This window comes from Eurosta solidaginis, chromosome 2, assembly GCF_040869045.1.
Source record: "Eurosta solidaginis isolate ZX-2024a chromosome 2, ASM4086904v1, whole genome shotgun sequence".
Lineage (NCBI taxonomy): Eukaryota > Metazoa > Arthropoda > Insecta > Diptera > Tephritidae > Eurosta > Eurosta solidaginis.
This window is the reverse complement of record NC_090320.1, coordinates 124317417-124339250: the sequence shown is the minus strand read 5'-3', so window position 1 is coordinate 124339250 and position 21834 is coordinate 124317417. Positions and strand designations below refer to the sequence as shown.

The 21834-nt window shown below is 38.8% G+C and overlaps 1 protein-coding gene and 1 pseudogene across 6 annotated transcripts in view; one reads left to right on the top strand and one right to left on the bottom strand.

Annotated features, from left to right (window-relative positions):
- Cdk5alpha (Cdk5 activator-like protein) overlaps positions 1-21834 on the top strand; it is a 700666-nt gene that overhangs the window by 499391 nt on the left and 179441 nt on the right. The gene's annotated exons all lie outside the window — the stretch shown is intronic.
- On the bottom strand, positions 9863-11240 carry LOC137239549 (THO complex subunit 5-like; annotated as a pseudogene).

Genomic DNA, 21834 nt, shown 5'->3' with positions numbered 1-21834 from the left:
CTTTTCGAGATATCGCCATAAAGGTGGGCCAGGGGTGACTCTAGAATTTTTTTGTACGATATGGGTATCAAATGAAAGGTGTTAATGAGTATTTTAAAAAGGCGTGGTCCTTAGTTCTATAGGTGGACGCCTTTTCGAGATATCGACATAAAGGTGGACCAGGGGTCACTCTAGAATTTGTTTGTACGATATGGGTATCAAATGAAAGGTGTTAATGAGTATTTTAAAAAGGAGTGGGACTTAGTTCTATATGTGAACGCCTTTTCGAGATATCACCATAAACGTGGACCAGGGGTGACTCTAGAATGTGTTTGTACGATATGGGTATCAAATTAAAGGTATTAATGAGGGTTTTAAAAGGGAGTGGCCCTTAGTTGTATATGTGAAGGCGTTTTCGAGATATCTACCAGAATGTGGACCAGGGTGATCCAGAACATCATCTGTCGGGTACCGCTAGTTTATTTATATATGTAATACCACGTACAGTATTCCTTCCAAGATTCCAAGGGCTTTTGATTTCGCCCTGCAAAACTTTTTCATTTTCTTCTACTTAATATGGTAGGTGTCACACCACTTTTACCAAGTTTTTTTCTAAAGTTATATTTTGCGTCAATAGACCAATACAATTACCATGTTTCATCCATTTTTTCGTATTTGGTATATAATTATGGCATTTTTTTTCATTTTTCATTTTCATTTCACAAATGCGGTGTCAGCTCAGGTGAAAGAAGCATCCAACATCGAATTACGTTCACAAGTGGATCCCTGCTTCAGCCTGACTACACCCGCACTAGTTTTAGCGAAACTCACAGGGAATCTTCCATCCTGCCATATCAACGCAATGACTATGCAGGCATTCCCAGACTTGGTTTTGGCAGACAAGAGGTTCTACGACAACGAAGACGTAGACCTCATATTTGGCGGAGACATATATCCCCAAATTATAATGAACGGTATAAAAAAGAATGTACTAAACACACTCTTGGCACAAAAGACAGTGTTCGGTTGGATACTAACCGGTCGAATAGAAGCACCGAATCCAACGAAGAGCATCATGTCTTTCTACAACGAAGTTGCGTTAGACAATCAATTAAAAGCTTTCTGGGAGGTAGAAAATGTACCAAAAAACAAGCAAGGAAGGCTAAGTTCGGATGTAACCGAACATTACATACTCAGTTGAGAGCTGTGGAGAGTAAGTAAGGGAAATCACCATGTTGTAAAAGGAACCTAGGTTAACCCTGGAATGTGTTTGTATGACATGTATATCAAATGGAAGGTATTAAAGAGTATTTTAAGAGGAAGTGGGCCATAGATCTATAGATGGACGCCATTTAGGGATATCGCCATAAAGGTGGACCAGGCCTGACTCGAGAATTTGTTTGTACGATATGGGTATCAAATGAAATGTGTTAATGATAATTTTAAAAGGGAGTGGGCCTAAGTTCTATAGGTGGACGTCTTTTCGAGATATCGCCATAAAGGTGGACCAGGGGTGACTCTAGAATTTATTTTGTACGATATGGGTATCAAATAAAAGGTATTAATGAGTATTTTAAAAGAGCGTGGGCCTAAGTTCTATAGATGGACGCCTTTTCGAGATATCGCCATAAAGATGGACCAGGAGTGACTCTAGAATTTGTTTGTACGATATGAGTATCAAATGAAAGGTGTTAATGAGTATTTTAAGAGGGCGTGGGCCTTAGTTCTATATGTGGACGCCTTTTCAAGATATCGCCATAAACGTGGACCAGGGGTGACTCTAGAATTTGTTTGTACTATATGGGTATCAAATGAAAGGTGTTAATGAGTATTTTAAAAGAGAGTGGGCCTTAGTTCTATAGGTGGACGCCTTTTCGAAATATCGTTATAAAAGTGGACCTGGGTTGACTCTAGAATGCGTTTGTACAATATGGGTGTCAAACGAAAAGTGTAATAAGTGTTTTAAAAGGGAGTGGGCCTTTGTTCTATGGGTGGACGCCTTTACGGGATATCACCATAAACGTGGACCAGGGGTGACTCTAGAATGCGTTTGTACAATATGGGTATCAAATGAAAGGTGTTAATGAGTATTTTAAAAGGGTGTGGGCCTTAGTTCTATAGGTGGACGCCTTTTCGAGATATCGCCATAAAGGTGGACCAGGGGTGACTCTAGAATTTGTTTGTACGATATGGGTATCAAATGAAAGGTGTTAATAGTATTTTCAAAGGGCGTGGGTCTTAGTTCTATAGGTGGACGCCTTTTCGAGATATCTCCATAAAGGTAGACCAGGGGTGACTCTAGAATTTGTTTGTACGATTTGGGTATCAAATGAAAGGTGTTAATGAGTATTTTAAAAGGGAGTGGGCCTTAGTTCTATAGGTGGATGCCTTTTCGAGATATCGCCATAAAGGTGGGCCAGGAGTGACTCTAGAACTTTTGTTTACTATATGGGTATCAAATGAAAGGTGTTAATGAGTATTTTAAAAGGGTGTGGGCCTTAGTTCTATAGGTGGACGCCTTTTCGAGATATCGCCATAAAGGTGGACCAGGGGTGACTCTAGAATTTGTTTGTACGATATGGGTATCAAATGAAAGGTGTTAATGAGTATTTTAAAAGGGCGTGGGCCTTAGTTCTATAGGTGGATGCCTTTTCGAGATATCGACATAAAGGTGGACCAGGGGTGACTCTAGAATTTGTTTATACGATATGCGTATCAAATGAAAGGTGTTAATGAGTATTTTAAAAGGGAGTGGGCCTTAGTTCTATAGGTGGATGCCTTTTCGAGATATCGCCATAAAGGTGGGCCAGGGGTGACTCTAGAATTTTTTTGTACGATATGGGTATCAAATGAAAGGTGTTAATGAGTATTTTAAAAAGGCGTGGTCCTTAGTTCTATAGGTGGACGCCTTTTCGAGATATCGACATAAAGGTGGACCAGGGGTGACTCTAGAATTTGTTTGTACGATATGGGTATCAAATTAAAGGTATTAATGAGGGTTTTAAAAGGGAGTGGCCCTTAGTTGTATATGTGAAGGCGTTTTCGAGATATCTACCAAAATGTGGACCAGGGTGATCCAGAACATCATCTGTCGGGTACCGCTAGTTTATTTATATATGTAATACCATGTACAGTATTCCTTCCAAGATTCCAAGGGCTTTTGATTTCGCCCTGCAAAACTTTTTCATTTTCTTCTACTTAATATGGTAGGTGTCACACCACTTTTACCAAGTTTTTTTCTAAAGTTATATTTTGCGTCAATAGACCAATACAATTACCATGTTTCATCCATTTTTTCGTATTTGGTATATAATTATGGCATTTTTTTCATTTTTCGTAATTTTCGATATCGAAAAAGTGGGCGTGGTCATAGTCGCATTTAGACCATTTCTTATACCAATACAAAGTGAGTTCAGATAAGTACGTGAACTGAGTTTAGTAAAGATATATCGATTTTTGCTCAAGTTATCGTGTTAACGGCCGAGCGGAAGGACAGACGGTCGACTGTGTATAAAAACTGGGCGTGGCTTCAACCGATTTCGCCCTTTTTCACAGGAAACAGTTATCGTAGAGAAGCTAAGCCTCTACCAAATTTCACAAAGGATTGGTTAATTTTTGTTCGACTTATGGCATTACAAGCATCCTAGACAAATTAAATGAAAAAGGGCGGAGCCACGCCCATTTTGAAATTTTCTTTTATTTTTGTATTTTGTTGCACCATATCATTACTGGAGTTGAATTTTGGAATAATTTACTTATATGCTGTAAAGATATTAACTTTTCTTTTAAAATTTGAATTTAATAAAATTTTTTTTTAAACAGTGGGCGTGGTCGTTCTCCGATTTTGCTAATTTTCATTAAGCAGACATAAAGTAATAAGAGTAACGTTCCTGCCAAATTTCATCATGATATCTTCAACGACTGCCAAATTACAGCATGCAAAACTTCTAAATTACCTTCATTTAAAAGTGGGCGGTGCCACGCCCGTTGTCCAAAATTTTACTAGTTGTCTATTCTGCGTTATAAGCTCAACTCACTTACTAAGTGTCATCGCTTAATGCGTATTTGGTAATGAATTATCGCACTTTTTCGATTTTTCGAAATTTTCGATATCGAAAAATTGGGCGTGGTTATTGTCCGATATCGTTCATTTTAAACAGCGATCTGAGATGAGTGCTCAGGAACCTACGTACCAAATTTCATCAAGATACCTCAAAATTTACTCAAGTTATCGTGTTAACGGACAGACGGACGGACGGACATGGCTCAATCGAATTTTTTTTCGATACTGATGATTTTGATATATGGAAGTCTATATCTATCTCGATTCCTTTATACCTGTACAACCAACCGTTATGCAATCAAAGTTAATATACTCTGTGAGCTCTGCTCACATATGCTCGGGCATATGAGAAAATTAAAAAAGAATATCCCATCCGACGATTCGGATCATTACTTCCTGCCCCACCACGCCGTTATTAAAGCGGAAAGTACCATTACAAAGGTACGCGTAGTATTCAATGCCTCGAGCCCTACGGCCAACGGGAAGAGCCTAAATGATATTCTATTCCCAGGCCCAGTTCTACAAGCCGATCTACCAATCCTTATCTTACGATGGAAACTATACCGTTTCGTCTTCAACAGCGATATCGAAAAGATGTATCGACAAATTTGGGTGAACGAAAATCACACCAAATTTCAACGCATTGTGTACCGCACTTCTCCGAATGACCCTATTAGTCTCTACGAATTAAAGACGGTTACCTTCGGAGTGAATTGCGCGCCATATCTCGCGATAAGAACGCTCCTACAACTAGCAGACGACGTCTCAAGTTCACACCCTACAGCGGCTAGCATACTGCGAGAATACATGTATGTAGATGACGTGTTAGCGGGTGGACATATGATAACATCGACCATTAAAGCCAGATATGAAATTCGTCAAGTCCTACACTACGCTGGCTTTCCACTTCGCAAATGGACATCCAATTCAGAGGACATTCTAAGGGACATCCCCAAAGCAGACCTCCTCAGTGAAAACTTCCTGGCCTTCGAAGATACAAGTTCAGTTAAAGCATTAGGAATTCGATGGAATGCCCTCTCCGATTTATTTTATTTTAAAGCAGGGACGCTGGACAACCCGGAAAACATTACAAAGAGAGCGATACTATCAGCAATCGCCAAACTTTTCGATCCATTAGGATGGCTGGCACCAATGGTCATTGTGGCAAAAATACTCATGCAGAGTATTTGGTTAGAAGGCACCGCTTGGGACGAACCAGTATCTACCAGTACGCTGGAACGATGGAAAACCTTCACCGACCAATACCATGAGATCGATAAAATAAGGATACCTAGATGGGTCAACTTTTCTCCAGGAACTGACATCGAGATCCATGGATTTTGTGACGCATCCGAGAAGGTTTATGCAGCAGCCGTTTACATGCGCGTCAAAACGGATGATAATGTCTGCACAAACCTGCTTCTAGACAAAACCCGAGTAGCCCCAGTGAAAATCCTTTCTCTTCCACGGTTGGAGCTTTGCGGAGCCGTGCTGTTAGCGGAAATCACCGAATCCATTTTCAGAAACCTCAAATTGGGGCCAGTGAGAGTTCACCTTTGGACGGATTCAACGATCGTCCTCGCATGGATAAGGAAACCGCCGTGTTCCTGGTCCACTTTCGTTGCACATCGGATCACCAAGATCATCAATATGGTCGGAAATAAGAACTGGTTGCATGTAAACTCAGAATCTAACCCAGCAGATTTAGGTAGCAGAGGATTACCTGCGTCTGAATTGGTCAACAATTCGTTGTGGTGGCAGGGACCTTCTTGGCTGCAAGAAGACACTTCCCAATGGCCAGCACAAGAAAGTGACTACATCACCTCCGTAGAGGAAAAGAGGGCGACGACCTGCGCAACAACAACAGTAAATACTACCGATGTTCTCCAACGCTTTTCAGACCTACCAAGGGCTTTACGGGTGCTCTCATACGTTATAAGGTTCTACCGAAGAACTCACCCCAAAACAAAAAAATCATTTCACGTCAAGTCACCTTTAATCTCTCCTAATGAGATCAAATCAGTAACCAAACTCTTAATTAAAATCTATCAGAAACAACAGTATAGTTCCGAATATAATGATCTAAAGGCCGAAAACCAATTGCAGGGAAAAGTGCAATACTCTCACTTAATCCCTATCTAAACCAACATGGCATCATTCGGGTAGGAGGGCGACTCGGGGCGTCAAAGGACTTAGCTTTTAATGAACGCCACTCAATCCTCCTCCCATACAACTACCGGTTATCTCGTCTGACAGTCCTAATGTTTCATCAACAAAGTCTGCATGGGGAAAACCAACTCATGTTACGTCTGATACGCACCCAATACTGGGTACCTAACATCAAAGCCATGATTAGGGCAACCATTCATAATTGCAAAGTTTGCACTATACACCGAAAGCGTGCTCAGACCCAACTTATGGGTATTCTCCCTCGCGAACGCACGACCTTCAGCCGTGCATTCACGAATACTGGAGTTGACTTCGCCGGACCCTTCGACATCAAAAGTTACCGCGGTAGAGGGTGTCGACTATCCAAAGGCTATGTCTGCCTTTTCGTGTGTTTTTCCACACGAGCGATTCATCTGGAGGCCACTACTGACCTCACCACCCCATCATTTCTTGCGGCTTTTGCCCGTTTTATATCTAGACGCGGATGTCCCAAAAACGTCTACTCCGACAACGGGACAAACTTTGTCGGAGCTTCACGATCCCTGCGATCGGAATTCAAAACTTTCATTTCACAAGCCCGAGACAATGCTGTCTCGAAGTACAGCCACCAATCACTCACTTGGCATTTCATCCCTGCGGGCGCTCCCCATATGGGAGGGCTGTGGGAGGCTGGAGTGAAAAGCTTCAAAAGCCACTTCAAAAAGATAGCCTTACCACACAAATTCACCTTCGAGGAATTCCATACACTCTTGTGCCGCATCGAGGCATGCCTGAACTTGCGGCCACTCAGCCCGGCATCCAATGACCCAACGGACCTAGAGCCACTTACCCCAGGGCATTTCCTCACTGGCAGCCATCTACTGGCTCCGCCAGAGCCGGATGCTAGTGAGAGCCCTGCCTCGATGATCAATCGGTGGCAGAAACTCAAAGCCCTCCATCACACATTCTGCAAGCGATGGAAAACCGAATATCTCACCGAGATCCAGAAACGATACAAGTGGAAACATCCACAACCTAATCTAAAACCCGGAGACCTAGTTGTTATCAAAGAGGACAACCTCCAACCCAACGAGTGGAGAATGGGGAGAATCATCAACACACACTCAGGCTCTGATAACCGAGTGCGTGTTGTTGACGTTCATACAACCAGGGGACAAATAACTAGACCAATTACGAAATTGTTACTCCTTCCGTCCCGCGACAAGGAGGATTAAATGTAAGGGGCCAAATCCCGCCTTCCAAAACCCCAAAAACCAAAATCCTATTTCCCTCGACTACCTAAAATCAGAGGCCCACGGTTGATGATAGCATAGAAAGCCGATTAAGGAACCCGCGTCTTCGTGTTTCTCTATCCCTAAGGCCGCGTTTCTCCCGAGCCATATATTATAATCAACCCCCCGGTCTCGTGATGGTGCGAGTCTACCGGAGGGCGATCCTACATCTTCTTTTTTTGTTCTCTACCCCCGGTCTCGTGTCGAGTCTACCGGAGGGAATCCTACACCTGACTACTGGTGGGCAATGGGGAAAGGGAGCGAGATGCACGAAGACGCGGGAGAGCTTACCAAAAGCTCGCAAACAAAAAAACATTTTTTTTCTAGGTTTTTCAATAATACTAACCGGGGGCCCCCTGAACAAAAAACCCCACAATTCACTCGCTCACCCCGAGCGAGGACACCCGAAGCCATCCCATCCACTCGTTATCCCATAACGAGGATACCCGAAAAGCCCCAACGCAGATCCGATATCTGCCACAGAACACTTGTTCCTTAAATTTTACCAAATCAAACCCAGCTCTCGTTCACCCGGAACGAGGCCAACCAAAACCCCTAATGCAGATAGCCCATCTGCCACCAAACACTTATTTTTTTTTTTTATTTTTTTACAAAACCAACCCGAGCGAGGACACAAGAAACAACGCCAATTCACTCGCTCACCCCGAGCGAGGACACAAGAAACAACGCCAACTCACTCGCTCACCCCTAGCGAGGACACCAGAACGATAACCCAGTTCTCGTTCCCCTGAACGAGGCCAACATACCCTAACGTAGATCCCTGATCTGCCAAATAACCATCTGCACTCGGCCAACAGAATTTATGAAAATTTATCCCATCACCCAAAATCTTTAAATAACTGAACAAAAAACCCTTAATGTGCAACTACCCATAGAGGTTGCACCTAACCAACTACGTGCTTATTTTCGAGAAGGAGGTATTTTCTTTTGCGGCAAACGCAGAGAAGATTAGAATTTGAGTTTTTATTTTTTTTTTTCGTGGGGTTCTCTTCTCGTATCGTTTCTTTATGGTCATTTGCTGGATTGAATTCGAAAGCACCAAGCGAGACCGACCGGTTTTTTCACTCGCTTAGGCATTCCACAGAGCAATGATGCGGCAATTAAGAATTTTGTATTTTGCATCGAAGTTTGAGTTCGATCAGGACCTTAATGTAGAAAACGTGGCGAACTATTTCATTGCGCCCCTGTGAAATTGGCATAAAACTCAGTATTCAATCAACAAGAGAGCCAGAAAAGATTCAGAAAGCCGAATTGAAAATGATTCAAAACTTTCGATCATCTACAGTAACCCACTTGGTAGTGGTATAAGGGGAAATTCAGATTTTAATCACCTACGTGCTGAGGGTAGTTAGTTCAAGCAAATCTGGTGGAAGGTGAACAGCATGTACGTACACAAATGCAAACATAGATGATTATACATATAGGACTATGTGAGCATCTACATTAGTAGTAATTCAAGTTTAAACTCACCCTCTTTTTGTTCATTGATTGATAGTTGCGTTTTGTAAATGGATGTGTACCTCGTTACAGTGCACCACCAGATAAATTGGGTACTTCCAGATCCATGATCTCATCAATTTTCATTGGTTTCATAACGTCCGCAAGGAATTGTGGAGGCATCTAAGCGTCACGTATTTTACAGGGAAGCTCATGACACTTAATTTTATTGAAAAGGAAATATGAAGTTTTCCATCGCATATCTTCATTTATGTAAATACGTTTATATCATCTAAGAAAGCTCAAACCACATATAAAACGTTTTCCACCATAGAAGGGTTGGCTGGAGCTTTCACCGACGATATTTTAGACTACAAATTATACTACCAATGAGCTCCTGTTAATGAAGTTGGTTGAGAAACCACATTTTCATTTAATAAATATTGTATCAAGTCCTTCATTCTTATTGTACATGAGTAACTTAATTACAGTCACGCTGTATATATTCCCAGCTAAAACATCTACTTTGTTTTTTGCGGTTGGTGTCCAAATGTGCAATAAAATTTTCCAAGGAATTCATGGAGCCTTCGGTAGACACATAAAGTGAATAGTCTACAGCCAAAATCGTATTTGAAGCTGTTAAAAGAAATGGTGATCTGCAAAGACTACATAACCCAATATTTAGGTCACCTCGGATTTTTTCCTGATCTTCAATATAACTGGATGTAGCAGATTATTTCCAGTACGTATTATAGTGTGAACCGTCGCTGGATATTGTTTTTGCAAATTTCCCACACCCAACTCTGTCAAACTTTGCAGGCTAGTTAAGCACTTCGATTTCCGAGGTTTTTTAAGTTGCTGTAAAATATATTTCAGTGTTCATAAATTCATGAAAATGGCACGTAAAAGAATGCTTAAAAAACTATTGCTTAAATGTATTAACAGCACCGTCCTAAATATAACGATACGGCCTAGCGCGTATACGCATTGCAAATGCCTTTATATAATGCTTTTCACGATGATACTCCACAGGATTGTAGAGTGGGCTCTCTGTTTCCAAAATATATCCAAACTGTACAAAGTGCATACAAGTTGTGTCGCCAACAAGCCAAATGATGCTTCAACAAGCTTTGAGTTAAAGAATTCGTCCAAAATTCCACTGATTTCACAGCGGCACTGTTCATGCCATTATGCTGCCCATTCCCATAAATGCATATAGACCAAAGCGGGCTCTCTGCAGGAAAGTTACTACTTTTACTTACACGAAATTCCATTTTAGCTGATCCACGTATAACAATGGCACGATAAAATAGATGAGTACTATTGACGAGCTCCAAATCGGCGTTAGGTGCAGATGCAATATACTCCTCATAGCTAAGTGAAGTCCATTGTACAAGGCTGCAAGCAGACCGTGGAGTGAGTAAACATTCTTCCTTCAAGTATAAATCAATTTGCTTTTGAACCAGTGCACGTATTTGTTTAATCAAATTCAAGCGAGAGCTCCACAATTGTTGTATGCAGTTTCAGAGTGCTGGTATCATTTTTTGTAACTTTGGTGACTCAGCTTGCATCGCGGCTGTAACAGTGGGCGATGAGTTATCGATGTTATTAACGACTTCTATGCAACACATTGACTGCAGCCAACGATAGGGACGTCCATATTCCTTCGTACTTAAATGATCCAAACATTCTTTTGGTGTCATGCTAATATGTTTCAACTCATCTTCACCGCCAGGCACGGGTATCGTATCACCCAAATCGTTGTCACATAAATATTTCAATACGTCTTGTGTGAGCGCTGCATAAACAAAACTTTGTTCAACATCACTTAAGCTTACCACTTTAGCTGCCGTTACAAATCCTAAACGCTTGAAATAACGTAGCTTCATTATTATAGATTCCTCCATACTTTTGGCGTTATTACCAATTGTAATTCGTACTTCAAGTGGATGACGCTGCACAAGCTCTTTCAACTTCCATTCCTTATCCATTGGTACTAGTAGTGCATCTTGTAGTGGACGCGTAGCTTTCCAAAACGTACGCAAGGATGGTGCAAATGATGTTAATTTCTCGGTCTCTAGTACAATTTCCCTAAATACTTGATGATTGGTATTCAGTAATTCTTTGCACTGTGCAGCTGATTGTTCGTAGAGTAACTTATGCAAATGCAAACGATTACTATCTACTCGGACCTTTTCACGATGCAGATCTTCTCGTTCAGAACGTAGGCTGTCTTTAATCATGCGATTGACCTTTTTGATCAAGACAAACAGCAGTCCGCTCGCGTTCCCCCAAGCCATTCTTCATTTTGAGTACATCATCGAAGATGATGCGTAGTGTTTCGAAACTTTTATGCAAGGGTTACGCCATTTAATACAAATTTTATAAACGATTCGTTCAAAAAAAATATAGGAACTTGTTGTTTTTCAACAAAAAATATCACAAAAGGTCATTATAAGGGCTCGGTGCAAAAACAATCCGAGTCCCGAAAGTAAAGAATCCCGACACGACAAGGTCCCGAAATCGGAAAAAGTCAACTGTTTCTACCGGCTTAGTGTGCTACTGCCCCAGTGACCTAGTTTTTGTTCAAGGGCAAGCAAATACATATATGTATATATATACTCGCACACCACAAATTCACCATACCAGCTGTCAGCTGGCCAATAAATACATAACAGGATTGCATGATACATTTAGCATAATGGTACGTGCAGATAGAACGCGTCGCGGAGAACGCATCGCCAATCTGCAAATTTATGTCAGGTGAACGTAAATAACGCATATCTGCTTGGTAAAAATTGTATTTAATAATATGCTTCGCATATGCGCTTTGTTTATCTATCCTAACATACGCTTGTAATAAAATACCTCCGCTTCACCCAACCAACCTCACGGCCGCTCGCCCCGGTACATCCATAAAATTCCACAGTTGCCTTGAGAGTGATACGACAAGTTAGACGCTGGAACGGAGACCTCTGCCTCTTCGTCCAACCAACAAAAAAATCGCAAATCTGGAACGGATACCTCGGCCTCTTCGTCCAGCCTTACAGCCCATCGACCATACATATATTACGTTCTGAATTCCTATATTTAAGAATCGTGTATAATTCAATGGCAAGAAATATTCACTTATCTCTATTCATAGCTGTTACCGTTTCATCCTAGCTTAGGTGGCATGCTGAGCAAGTCGAGAAGGATTCCCGGCCACCCGCGAAGCTGGCGAACTCCTTATCTAGATTAAGTTTAGTGTGTAAGTCTTATATTCATTTTTTTTTCTCGTTTCAGCGGAGATCATTGGCGGAAAACGATGTTGCGTATCGCAAGGGGGCCGCATCTGTTTGTGATCCCCCCAATGCAACCCTGCGAATCGATACTCGATACTCGACTTAATTATAACCACCCACACCATCACCGCCACATGTATGTGCATGCATGTACATGCACGTGTATGTGTGTTTTTTGTCAGCACTCATGCATAGGCACGTAGGGGTTGATGTGTGGGTGCGTTTCCCCTCCAAAACGGAGGATTTTGCGGGTCAACGGTTGTAGCTTTTTATACAACCGGCCTCTTGGATTCTAACAGCCATCCTGTTCACATCTGCCGCCAGCGATCTCTGCCGTAATTGTGTGCGTTTATTCAGGTAATATTGTAACCTTTGCTATTTTCACATTTACCCAATAAATCATATCCATTATAACGAGAAATCTCGTATTCTCTTATTTTATTCCAACCAACTTATTCCCACTGAGATCGACCCCGGTGCGCCCACCTACCTCCAGGAGCAAACGCCCCCCGGCCGACCACATAGTAAAATTATTTTTTAATGTGGGGTGTATAGTTTTTAATAATATTATAGAATAAGTTCATAATAATTCAGATAATTAGTTAAGATTACGATAGAGAAACAATTGATAATTAGTTATACAGTTAAGGTTCCGATAGAGAAACAGTTGATATAGATACAGAAATTAGATATAGTTTACAACAACGTCCTCAGCAAGGCTTTTAGATCGTAGTGGCTAAAACTAGTCACATACATTTTTAATTTCTTTTGAAATAGGTTAAGATATCTTATAACCTGTACAGAAGCAGGGAGAGAGTTGAACATTTTGCACGACGTGTATGTATAAAAGCTTCTGAAGTGAGATGTCCTAGCCCTATTGTGCATATTAGGGCACCTAGGCAAATGTCTGTGATGTTTTGGGTGGTTTTTAGGTCCACTTGGTCTGGTGGCTCATATTTTACAATTCTATTCTCTGATGTTTCAGAGTTTCCTTTACCTACCTCGTAGCCAGCTTTGGCTATCATAATGCCTTGGGCTATTTTTGTCCACTAAGACATTTTGAAACTCCTGTAATTACTAGTGAATAAGGGTTTAAATTCCCATTTTAATTAAATTGTCTTTGATTATATTCTATTAAGTACTTTATTTTATTTATAACTTTAAAAAAAAAATTTGTATTTCTTAAAAGTATTTTTATTTTTGCATTTCCAAAATTTTATAATAAGCTTAGTATAATTTATTTTCTTTTACAAAATATTTAGAAATATTTTTATTTATTCATAGCAAAAATATTAAACGCTATAATAATTTAATTTTTGGCGCTTTCGGGGAACACACTTCTAATCATCCTCATAATTTCTTCTACTTTGTTTGTGGGATTTCTTACATCCTCAATTGTGGTTTCCCTCTCCATGCCTATCATTTTCCAAAATGTTTTTAACCATTCTAACTCGTTTTCGTAATCTACTGTTCCTGCGTCCAAAAATTACTTGGTCTTCCCACTCAATGGGGTGTTTAAAATATTTTTCAGACATTCCAATTTACTCGGTATATGAATATTTCTATTTATTTTTCTATTGTTCTTTATGACAAAAAATTTTGAAAAATTATATTTCTAATTATTTTCCTATTTTCTTTACGACAAAGAAAAATTTTTGACAGATTATTAGAAAATGTTCTTCTTTTTTTTCATTTACACTAGTCCTACTGTGGAATGTTGATTCTAACTTAAATAAAGAAAGAAAAAAGTGGTTTAGCGTCCCTAAGGCCGCTTGATTGTAAATATACTAATCAGGATTGTCTCCAGTCAATTTTTATCCGCCATGCTGCTAGATGTTCCTTTGTTTGCTAGTATGGCTATGTTTATTCCACTTCGTTTATTCGCCATTCACTTTTGTTGTTGAGATCCTGTCTTATTCTTTTCTCTTCTTCTGCTACTCGCCCAGTATGTGTATTTTAATATTCCACTCTACTCCGCTGGACCTTCAGTCATTAGCTCGATTGTTCCGTCTGTGCCAGGGTTTTTTAATAACTTAGTATCATTTTTGTTGTCCAGATGTCCTGGGCTGTTTACTGCGAAGGCTGGCTTTGCCCGCAAGTATGAATATTCGCTTACTTTTGAGCGTGTAGGTCAAATGGAATTGTTACTTTTGCCTTACTGGTAGGACTATTGAACTTTACTTTACTTTTTAGACTTGGCAGGATCTCTTCCAGTAGGATCTTTTTAACGTTGCTTGTTCAGCAACTTTTAATGATCGAACTGGCAGGATCTTCCTCCAACTAGATTTTTAGCAGTTTTGCCAATTTCAAATCTAGTCTGGCAGGATCGCCATGTAATATGTAAAAACAAGGATTAGTTGAAACGCCGATGTGTAGCGTTAAAAAGCGATTGTCTTTATTTTAGAACTGTCTTTCCTTTTATACAAAATTTTATATTCTACACATACGTATTTACACTAACACTAATACACTACATTCTTAACATTTACATACTGAGTCAGCATTTTAGTTCGACCTAGTTTAACAAAGTATAACAGTAGAAATATTTTGGAAGGCGCATTGATGAATTTGCATTGACACGCGGTCGAGCTATTAACGAATTGGTCAATGCGCCAGTAGAAATGTAACCGGGTACAGGTCTTGCTGTCGGCATTAGTAGGTGGTGTTAAACTCCCGCTTCGATGGGGTAAACGAAATATATTTGGCTCGACATTGTAATGTGAATGCAATATGTGTGGTCTGCATAGAAAGTGCATTGGCGTAGTAGAACATGCTGCATAATACTACAAACGTATTGACATAAGGCGGCACCATGCATCATACTACAATACAACGGAGGTAGAAGTTAGGCTGTTATCGCTAAATGTTGCATACTTTTCTGCGCATTTGATTTTGTTTTACAGATTTTTGGCGATGGAATTTTAGCTAAGCGAAAGTTGGAATTTTATTTTAAAACAGATCTAACCCACAGAGCAGAGATATGCAATGAGTATTTGTAAACTGAACGCGACATAGGCAAAGTCACAATAAAATATGATTTTAAGTTAGTTAACACTAACACACCGTGGTGTGATGGTAGCGTGCTCCGCCTACCACACCGTATGCCCTGGGTTCGAACCCCGGGCGAAGCAATATCAAAATTTTAGAAATAACGTTTTTCAATTAGAAGAAAATTTTTCTAAACGGGGTCGCCCCTCGGCAGTGTTTGGCAAGCGCTCCGGGTGTATTTCTGCCATGAAAAGCTCTCAGTGAAAACTCATCTGCCTTTCAGATGCCGTTCGGAGTCGGCATAAAACATGTAGGTCCCGTCCGGCCAATTTGTAGGGAAAATCACGAGGAACACGACGCAAATTGGAAGAGAAGCTCGGCCTTAGATCTCTTCGGAGGTTATCGCGCCTTACATTTTTTTTTTTTATTTTTTCTCTGTCAAAAATGCTTCAACTAACTTACGTCACATTTTATTTCGATTATGAATATGCCCCAATATATACGGATCATTATATAAAAAATCGTGCACTCATACACAGTCAGGGTTATTTAAACGTAGCGATTCGTATCAGTAATTTGGTTGAGAGAAATTAGATATTGTTTACAACAACGTCCTCAGCAAGGCTTCTACATCGTAGTGGCTTAAACTAGTCAGATACACTTTTATTTTCTTTTGAAATAGGTTAAGATTTCTTATAACGTGTACAGAAGCAAGGAGAGAGTTGAACATTTGGCACGACGTATATGTATAAAAGCTTCTGAAGTAGATGTCTTAGCCCTATTGTGCATATTAGGGCACCTAGGCAAATGTCTGTGATGTTTTGGGTGGTTTTTGGATCCACTTGGTCTGGTGGCTCATATTTTACAATTCAATTCTCTGATGTTTCAGAGTTTCCTTTACCAACCTCGTAGCCAGCTTTGGCTATCATAATGCCTTGGGCTATTTTTGTCCACTAAGACATTTTGAAACTCCTGTAATTACTAGTGAATAAGGGTTTAAATTCCAATTTTAATTAAATTGTCTTTGATTATATTCTCTATATTAAGTACTTTATTTTATTTATAACTTTAAAAAAAAATTTTTGAATTTCTTATAAGTATTTTTTATTTTTGCATTTCCAAAATTTTATAATAAGCTTAGTATAATTTATTTTCTTTTACAAAATATTTAGAAATATTTTTATTTATTCATAGCAAAAATATTAAGCGCTATTATAATTTAATTTTTGGCGCTTTCGGGGAACACACTTCTAATCATCCTCATAATTTCTTCTACTCTGTTTGTGGGATTTCTTACATCATCAATTGTGGGTTCCTTCTTCATGCCTATCATTTTCCAAAATGTCTTTAACCATTCTAACGCCTTTTCGTAATCTACTGTTCCTGCATCTAAAATTACTTGGTCTTCCCACTCAATAGGGTGTTTAAAATATTTTTCAGACATTCCAATTTACTCGGTATATCAATATTTCTATTTATTTTTCTATTGTTCTTTGTGACAAAAATTTTTGAAAAATTATATTTCTAATTATTTTTCTATTTTCTTTGCGACAAAGAAATTTTTTTGACAGATTATTTGAAAATTTTCTTTTTTTTTTCATTTACACTAGTCCTACTGTGGAATGTTCATTCTAACTTAAATGAAGAAAGAAAAAAAGTGGTTTAGCGTCCCTAAGGCCGCTCAATTGATTCTAAATATACTGTCAGGATTGTCTCCAGTCAAAATTTATCCGCCGTGCTGCTAGATGTTCCTTTGTTAGCTAGTATGACTATGTTTATTCCACTTCGTTTATTCGCCATTCACTTTTGTTTGTTGAGATCCTGTCTTATTCTTTTCTCTTCTTCTGCTACTCGTCCAGTATGTGTATTTTAATGTTCCACTCTACTCATTAGCTCGATTGCTCTGTCTGTGCCAGGGTTTTTTAATAACTTAGTACCATTTTTGTTGTCCGGATGTCCTGGGCTGTTTACTGAGAAGGCTGGCTTTGCCCGCAAGTATGAATATTCGCTTACTTTGGAGCGTGTAGGTCAATTGGAATTGTTACTTTTGCCTCAATGGCAGGACTATTGAACTTTACTTTACTTTTTAGACTTGGCAGGATCTCTTCCAGTAGGATCCTTTTAACGTTGCTTGTTCAGCAACTTTTAATGATCGAACTGGCAGGATCTTCCTCCAACTAGATTTTTAGATGTTTTGCCAATTTCAAATCTAGTCTTGCAGGATCGCCATGTAATATGTAAAAACAAGGATTAGTTGAAACGCCGATGTGTAGCGTTAAAAAACGATTGTCTTTATTTTAGAATTGTCTTTCCTTTTATACAAAATTATCTATTTTACACATACGTATTTACACTAATACACTACATTCTTAACATTTCATACTGAGTCAGCATTTTAGTTCGACCTAGTTTAACAAATTATAACTGTAGAAATATTTTGGCAGGCGCATTGGTGAATTTTCATTGACACGCGGTCACGCTATTAACGAATTTGTCAATGCGCCAGTAGAAATGTAACCGGATACAGGTCTTGCTGTCGGCATTAGTAAGTGATGTTGAACTCCCGCTTAGATGCGGTAAACGAAATATATTTGGCTCGACATTGTAATGTGAATGCAATATGTGTGGTCTGCATAGAAAGTGCATTGGCGTAGTAGAGCATGCTGCATAATATTACAAACGTATTGACATAAGGCGGCACCATACATCATACTACAGATTTTACAGATTTTTGGCGATGGAATTTTAGCTAAGCGAAAGTTTATTTTAAAACAGATTTAAACCACAGAGCAGAGATCTGCAATGAGTAGTTGTAAACTGAACGTGACATAGGCAAAGTCACAATAAAATATGATTTTAAGTTAGTTAACACTGTTTGACACAATTTTATATGTGCTCTCTCTCAAAAATGCTTCAACTAATTTAGTCACATTTTATTTCGATTATGCCCCAATATATTCGGATCATGATATAAAAAATCGTGCACTCATACTCAGTCAGGGTTATTTAAACGTAGCGATTCGTATCAGTAATTTGGTTGAGAGAAATTAGATGTAGTTTACAACACCGTCCTCAGCAAGGCTTCTAGATCGTAGTGGCTAAAACTAATCAGATACATTTTTATTTGCCTTTGAAATAGGTTAAGATTTGGGTTGGATTTTATATAAGGTGCCACGATTTTCAAACTTTTGCTGATTTGTAGGGGAAGAGGGGGTCCTAAAAATCACAAAATTATCATCCGCAACTCTAGGAAACTCTTAGTTTATGAAATATAAGCTTTTTAATTTCCAAATTTAGTAAAATTTCAACTTAAGTCCTGCACTTAAAATTCGGGTCGCACATGTCGATAGCGCTATCAAAAGACGCGTATTTGCGTCAAGATTCAGAATCCGAAAGCAGAAACTACATTTTTTATCCCGTTTAAAAGCTATTCGCGGAAAACTCGTCGGTACTATTGTCGCTTTTTTCGCTGTTGCAATTAAACAAACGAAAACAAATGACAGTGGTGAATAGTGGCCTAGTGGTTAAAGGCTACTGCAGTTTCACCATGTGATTCACGGTTCGAATCCCGGTGAAACCTTTGATAACATTACAAAATTGCCTGATGATGATTACGTTGGCGGTTTTCGAAATGGTCCATCGCAATATGCCAGTAAATGTTTCTTTCTTTTAGTTTCTCTTAGAAAACATAATAATTGAAATTCAATTATTAGAAGCCGGTGTTAAGCTCATGAATTCTTAAATATAAGTTTAAACTGAACACACCATTAAACAAACATACATAAATATGTACAACTGAGCCCGAGTTTACAAAGCTTCTAATTCGCAACGAAGAAGAACTTCACAAAAACAAATCTACATGGCACACAAATCAATATAGAGACAAAATGTCTCAATTGTGTTGTTAGTGTAGAAATGAGAAAAACTGAATTAAGCATGAAAACAAATACCAGCAGGATGGCCTAGTTGTTAAAGGCTACTGCAGTTTCACCATGTGATTCACGGTTCGAATCCCGGTGAAACCTTTGATAACATTACAAAATTGCCTGATGATGATTACGTTGGCGGTTTTCGAAATGGTGCATCGCAATATGCCAGTAAATGTTTCTTTCTTTTCAGTTTCTCATAGAAAACATAATAATTGAAATTCAATTATTATAAGCTGGTGTTAAGCTCATGAATTCTTAAATATAAGTATAATTTATTTTCTTTTACAAAATATTTAAAAATATTTTTATTTATTCATAGAAAAAATATTAAACGCTATTATAATTTAATTTTTGGCGCTTTCGGGGAACACACTTCTAATCATCCTCATAATTTCTTCTACTTTGGTTGTGGGATTTCTTACATCCTCAATTGTGGGTTTCCTCTCCATGCCTATCATTTTCCAAAATGTTTTTAACCATTCTAACTCCTTTTCGTAATCTACTGTTCCTGCGTCTAAAATTACTTGGTCTTCCCACTCAATGTGGTGTTTAAAATATTTTTCAGACATTCCAATTTACTCGGTATATGAATATTTCTATTTATTTTTCTATTGTTCTTTATGACAAACATTTTTGAAAAATTATATTTCTAATTATTTTTCTATTTTTTTTACGACAAAGAAAAATTTTTGACAGATTATTTGAAAATGTTCTTCTTTTTTTTCATTTACACTAGTCTCACTGTGGAATGTTGATTCTAAATTAAATTAAGAAAGAAAAAAAGTGGTTTAGCATCCCTCAGGCCGCCCAATTGATTCTAAATATACTAATCAGTATTGTCTCCAGTCAATTTTTATCCGCCGAGCTGCTAGATGTTCCTTTGTTTACTAGTATGGCTATGTTTATTCCACTTCGTTTATTCGCCATTCACTTTTGTTGTTGAGATCCTGTCTTATTCTTTTCTCTTCTTCTGCTACTCGCCCAGTATGTGTATTTTAATATTCCACTCTACTCCGCTGGACCTTCAGTCATTAGCTCGATTGTTCCGTCTGTGCCAGGGTTTTTTAATAACTTAGTACCATTTTTGTTGTCCTGGGCTGTTTACTGCGAAGGCTGGCTTTGCCCGCAAGTATGAATATTCGCTTACTTTTGAGCGTGTGGGTCAAATGGAATTGTTACTTTTGCCTTACTGGAAGGACTATTGAACTTTACTTTACTTTTTTTTACTTTACTTTTTCATTGACACGCGGTCACGTTATTGACGAATTGGTCAATGCGCCAGTAGAAATGTAACCGGATACAGGTCTTGCTGTCGGCATTAGTAAGTGATGTTGGACTCCCGCTTCGATGGGGTAAACGAAATATATTTGGCTCGACATTGTAAGTGAATGTAATATGTGTGGTCTGCATAGAAAGTGCATTGGCATAGTAGAGCATGCTGCATAATACTACAAACGTATTGACATAAGGCGGCACCATGCATAATACTACAATACAACGAAGGTAGGAGTTAGGCTGTTAACACTAAAGGTTGCATACTTTTCTGCGCACTTGATTTTGTTTTACAGATTTTTGGCGATGGACTTTTAGCTAAGCGAAAGTTGGAATTTTATTTTGAAACAGATTTAACCCACAGAGCAGAGATCTGCAATGAGTAGTGATTGATGAGTATGATTTTAAGTTAGTTAACACTATTTGACACAATTTTATATGTGCTCTCTGTCAAAAATGCTTCAACTAACTTAGTCACATTTTATTTCGATTATGAATATGCCCCAATATATTCGGATCATGATATAAAAAATCGTGCACTCATACTCAGTCAGGGTTATTTAAACGTAGCGATTCGTATCAGTAATTTGGTTGAGAGTCTTTTTCATCCTGACACCGCGTTAGCGTTGAACGCGAAAGATCTAACAAACGAAGATGCTGATATCCGAAGTGAAGCCACTTTTGGCAAACACATGTGAAAGGCTATAAAATGCAAACCTGCGTAAACCCTACGCGCGCCACTAAAATTCATCCCTTACGCAACATAATTAGCAACCCAAACGGATGAGCAAGAAGAAGAAGACAGTTGGATTTTGAGAGTTGTCGTTGCGGATTCGTAGTCGGGAGATTCAGCGTATTTCAATTAACTAAAACTCATTTAATAATTTTCCAATTCATTTTTCATTTATATTAATAAAAGTCAGATATAACTTAAGTTATCGTCTTTTAGTTCAGAAGTGAGACGGCACTCATGTGAATGTGCGAAGAAAAACAAATTTAATGGACAGTGACAATTATTTTCGAATAAAAGGTGTTGTGCAAAAGCATGAAACAAAAAAACATGCAAGTTAATTAGTGCATCGAAATTTCGGGAAGCGTGAAAACTTGTAAAAGTATATGAGTGTGAAAATCTATAGTCGCTACAGTAATTGTATTGCGCAATAGAATGGCGCATAGAAATGCACAAGAATTCTGTATCTTATATAGAACTACGTATTGTTGTTGTAATCGGGTGCGCGTACGAATGGACGAGCATTTGAAATTGCAAGACAGGACAAGTTAAACGTCGGTTGAATTTGAATGTATTGTTGTTATTGTAAAGAAGCAAGTGTACGAATGGCCGCTTGTGTATAAGCAAAAGCAAATAATATATGTATATGAGCAAAAGTAAACGAAACATATATACAAAGCGTCGGTTAATA